This window comes from Mastomys coucha, unplaced genomic scaffold, assembly GCF_008632895.1.
Source record: "Mastomys coucha isolate ucsf_1 unplaced genomic scaffold, UCSF_Mcou_1 pScaffold6, whole genome shotgun sequence".
Classification (NCBI taxonomy): Eukaryota; Metazoa; Chordata; class Mammalia; order Rodentia; family Muridae; genus Mastomys; species Mastomys coucha.
In genome coordinates, this window is record NW_022196912.1 from 5,225,810 (window position 1) to 5,231,525 (window position 5,716).

Genomic DNA, 5,716 nt, shown 5'->3' on the forward strand with positions numbered 1-5,716 from the left:
AAAAAAAAAAAAAAGAAAGAAAGAAAGAAAGAAAAAAAGAAATTGGGTAACTTAATTCAGCTCTAAGTAAGTATGGAATTAGCTTTAGCTAGCAACACCTTCACTTTGGTAATAGGGTAAAAAGACTTGCTTTGTTGGGCAAAAACAGCTCAGCATGTAAAGGTGCTTTGGAGGCAAGCCTGACAACCTGAATTCTATCCCTAGAATCACACTGTGAAGGATTACTGCAAATTATCCTCTGACTTCCACACTTGGGCTCCATAGGATTGGGGTGGGCCCAAGAACATATATGTGCACACACACACACATACACATCAGACTAAAAACAAAAGAAACTTGGTATGGTAGGCCACACCATTTGATCTCAGCACTTGGGAGATGGGGCAGATGGATCTCTGTGAGTTTGAGGCTATAAGGGATAGCACAGAGAAACTACCAAGCTAGACCACTCTGTAGACACAAAAATTTATTTGGGGTCAAACTGCTAAGGCTATTCTCTTGGGGCAGAGATGGGAGCAAACTGTTGGGGAAACAAGCAGACTTTGCGGTGGGGGGGGAGGTTGGGGGGGTGTCTGAGCTGATAAGGTTGTTCTGTTATTCTGATAGGTTAAAGCAGGTAGCATTGTCTGAAGTAGGCGACCTTCCAGGAACGTTAAGGGAGGTTCTTGGTGAAGAGAAACTGCCTTAAAAGATTTGCTCTTCTAATAAACAGAAACCTTTAGGCTTGTTCATCCAACAACAGTCCTTCTGTTTATCCAAAGGCCTTCTGTTTAGGACAGTGTCACCAGCACTGTCTGTAGGAATGGTGCTTTGGACCTGGCAGAGGCCAGCCTGGTTAATGAGTTCAGGCCAGCCAGGGTTATGCAGTGAGACTCTATGGCAAAACAAATAATTAGTAAAATTAATTTTTTTAAAAAGAGCAAATGATTTTCTGTGTTTGGGCAGACTTGGTTTTCCTTTGAGTCTTTGCAGTAAGTGAGTGGCTACTGTCCTCTGATCCTCTGATCTATCAGTTCCTTACATTAGGCATTTCAACATGTTCTTAGTTTACCTTATTATTTACTCATTTTTGAATCAGGTGCTTGCTGTGTAACCTAGGCTGACCTAAGAGTTCAGATCATCCTGCCTCAGCTTCCTTAGAGCTAGAGCATGTCATGATAGCTGTCTTGAAATGTTCTTACTTTAAAACCAAACTCTAGGGCAGAAGACAAGAGTTCAGTTCTTAGCATCCATGTAAGATAGTAGTGGTGCATGCCTTTAATTCAGCACTTGGGAGGCAGAGACAGGCAGATTTCTGAGTTCGAGGCCAGCCTGGTCTACAGAGTGAGTTCCAGGACAGCCAGGACTATACAGAGAAACCCTGTCTCTAAACAAAACAAAACAAAAATCTAGCCACATCTTTATGACCTGGACTGTTTCAGGGAGTTCACCAGAGATGACCACTTAGATATCAATTGAAAGTCTTTATTCCAGGCTGATACAACTACACTCAGGTATTTGAAGACCCCAAGTGTCCAAAGCACAGGGCTTTTGAAGGCAGAAACCATATTCTGGCATTTTGCTCAGCAGCATGTGGGTGATGCTTTGTGCAAGTAAGCAATTCGACAGAAACTGAGAGAAGCAGTTAGCTGGAGAGGGATATTTGTGCAAGCAGGCAGTTTAACAGAATCTAAGTTAATTGGTTAGCTGGAGGGGTTCCACACAAGCAGAATAAGATAAGACATCCTGACATTTGGTTCCTAGAAAAGGGATTCTCCATCAAGGACATCACATTTTAGTTAAACATGTAATGTCCTCAGCAAGAATACAACATAGACTTACCCTGTCACAGGACTAGTAGGTCATTCTTCAGTGACAGGTTCCTGAGGATCCTATTCCTGGTCCAGGGGATCAGAAAGAAAGAAGACAGAAAAGTTGAGATCAGGAGGTTTGCATGAGCTCATGATTCACGGGAGCAAATGTATTAAGTACAGCATCATGTATACTATTTTCAGAGGGAAATGGAACAGAGTCAGCAGAAAATTACCACATAATGGAACAAGGTCAACAGGAAGCTAATCCAGCAATGTTGTGCAAAAGGAACTCAGGATTTCTCAAGTGCACTGCATCATCACAGACCCAGCACACGTTAAGACTTGAAACCAATAGCAAACCCTGTAGAGGGTAGGACGTGGGATGCAGAATCGCAGCTCCCACTGTACCCTGACCCCAGGCTATTACAGGCCTTGCCAATATGTTCCTGGCTTTGGACGAAGATCCATACTCCTTCTCCAAATGTCAAATCCTCAGGGAAAGTCTTGGTTTGGGCTGGTCCCCAACAGCTTCACAGCAGCTCTTTCCCTTTCACAGGCATCCTACAGAGATAGTGTGAGTCCTAGCTAACTGACTTCCCAGTGCCATGACAACTCACTTGGGAAAGTGAGTTTTTATCTAAGAGGTGCCACATCCTGTGTTTGTCCCCTTCCCTGGCTCATGCCTGGGAACCAGCCTAGTTGCTGCTCTTGCTGTGAAACCTCTCATCCTCAGAGAGGATTTATAAGACATTCCATTCTCTGCCAGAGAGGCTGGTTCTCTTCAGAGATCTCACCATGCAGACTGTCTCTGAGCCTGAGCTCTCCTCCAAGCCCCCACTATGCTATCATCCCTCATTCTGTCTAGCCATGCTATTACTCTTCAAATAACCTCCATATTCCCTAGTAATCCTCCTCAAATAAACCCATCCAAACCCAAAGACATTCTGTTAATCCAAAAGATGAGAGGAGAAAGACTACTGACCCAATCATCATGGCCTTTTTTAAAACCATGTATACAAGCTGCTTCCTAAGCCCCTAAGGTGGGGCTCAAGAGGTCAGCATTGGATGTGAGGAAGACAAGACTTTTATAGCTCAGGGGTAGGGGATTTCCAAATGGGGGATTTGTCCTGAAATGAAGACATGGTTGCAAGGTGGGCATAGCAAGGTAGTCATAGGTGGCCATATAACCATTTGAAATAAAGGTAGGGTTATACGATGTTTATAAATAACTTTTTAAGACAGAGACATGATTTTCATTCCTGAAACAAGCAGTACAGAACCATTTGTAGTTAAGGTTACAGGTGGCACATAGCCCAATCATTGAGAAATAGAAGTTTAGCTGAGCAGTGGTGGTGCACGCCTTTAATCCCAGCACTTGGGAGGCAGAGGCAGGCAGATTTCTGAGTTCAAGGCCAGCCTGGTCTACAGAGTGAGTTCCAGGACTGTTGGGAGCAACCTTGTCTGAATGTTAACTGCTCTGTCAGCCATAACTGCTTATTGACACAAAAGTCTTGGCCTCCATGGGAATGTACTAGCTGAGTTGAAAATCAACAACTGCCTCGATGGGAAAGTACTGACCCAGTTGAGAACAAATGACTATTAATCTAGCTGTTAGATATCCAGCAACCCACTTAGTACCAGCATAGATAAGAACAAATAGTTAATTAATCTTGCTGATAGATATCTTACAACCCATTTTGTTATGGAAACCTGCTATAGATTTTTGCAGTTAGATATCTAACAATGCATTCTGCTATGAGATCAGACATGTATGGGTCCTGTAGACAAGTGCTTAACTCCCAGTCCAGTTAGGGACAAAATAGGTATGCATCATATAGACGGGCACCTAGCTACCTGAACTTTTCACCTAGCCAATTTCCTGGTCCTGAGAATGCATTCCCCAAAGACAAAGGGACCCTACTCCCTCTCCCTTTCCCCCATCCTGCTTGTACGAGTATATAGCCTGAGTGAGAAAAATTAAAACTTGGAAGCTTGATCAGATTCCTTGACTTGTTCTTCGAGTTCCTTGTCTCTCTTTCTTTTCTGGGTGATCCTCTAGTCCCTGCTCGATCACCCTGTGAGCTCAGTGGGGCACAGGACAGACAAGGCTACACAGAGAAACCCTGTCTAGAAAAAAACAAAAGAGAGAGGTGGGGGAGGGAGGGAGAGAAAGAGAAATAGAGGTTTAATCATAAACAGGAATCAACCTAATTTGTCTATAGGTAGCCTATAGGCAGGCTGGTTCTTCAAGATTATCTTCCATTTTCTAAATACACACACACATACACACATATACACACACATACACACATATATACGTACACATACACACAGAAAGATATATACACATAGAGATACAGAGATACACACAGACACACACCATATACATACACACATACATATACTGTGTGTATCCATATATATTCCATACACATTGTTGGGGTCTGGAGATCACCACACAAACTACTCAGACACTGATCTCAGTCAAACAGGGATGGCTGATTGAATGCCACACCCCAAGACTGATCAATCAGGGACACAGTCCAGACTCAGGAACTAAAGTGTGTCTCCTAGCTAGATCAGACTCAGGAGCCAACTACAACATCGAGTCAAGATCCTATAGGGCTTTTTAAGCCTAAAATCCACAAACATCCATGCCAAGTTATTCCACTAATCAGGTTTTAGGGATAGAGAATTTCCTTAGTAACATGTCTTTGTTGTACATTTATCCCACTCTCATTGGCTGGGGGTATTCAACTGTGACAGGGGACTTGTTCAACATCCATGTCTTAGCTTGCCAACCAGGATGTCAGTTACCCAAGTACGTGTCTTTTTCTGCCAAGTAGGATGTCAGTTCCCAGGGAAATCTTGGGAACTTAAACTTTACTTGACCCCTATTCAATATGAAAGTCTTTTTTCTGAATGGCTTCTTATATTGGTGCAGATGCCTCTCTTATATTGGGGTCCTTCCCAGGGGTATCTTAGAAAGGCAAAAACCATAAAAGCTCATACATAGGTGCAGGAAGTACTGCTGGGTGGTTGGTACAGGAAGTGCTGCTGGACGGTTGGTTTGGGTCCAAGTTTATTGTGGCCAACTATACAAAGTAGTTCTTCTGAATTCTATTGTGACTGGTTTCTAAGAACACCAAAGGCCAGAACATCCTAGTAGCAGCAGTAACAGCATAATGAGAAAGTTTCCTTATGACATTAGTAACAGCACAAAATAGCAGGCTAGACCAGTAGCAGTTACCTGGGCCTTATTGGCCAAAATTGGCTTCTCACATCCTTTCATTCTACCCTTTCAGCCCCATAACACTAGATGAGAGAGAAAAAAGGACAGAGAGGAAAGGAGATCCCAGGGTTGGAAAGGGGTGATGTTATTATCATTAGACTACTTCCTGATGATTAGGGGTGTTAAGTTCCTTGGACCAACAAACAACAACCCACCTATCAGGACTCTAGCATTTATATACCCTCTGGAAAACTTCCCAGAATTCCAAATGTCATGCAATTGCAGAAACTATCAGCAGCTGGCAAAAACACGCCTCTGCTGGAGCATGAGGCAAATCATAGTCACCTGCTGTGAAGCAGACCCATAACCCAACCCTGGGATTAAGATAAAAACATTTTTATAATAGTTCTGTATTTTTTAAAGAAACCAAAATTCCAGAATTCCACAATTACAAAAGTCAGTTGTGCTAAGGTCTGGGAGTCTGTTATATGAGTTTGAGGCCAACATTGCATAGTGAGTCACAGACTAGCCTGGACTTAGGAGAGTGAGATAGACCCTGTCTTAAAAGACACACATTAGAAATAGGAGAAGGAAAAAGAGGAGGAGGAGGAGGAGGGCTGGGTGGTGGTGGCACATGCCTATAATCCCAGCACTTGGGAGGCAGAGGCAGGCGGATTTCTGAGTTCGAGGC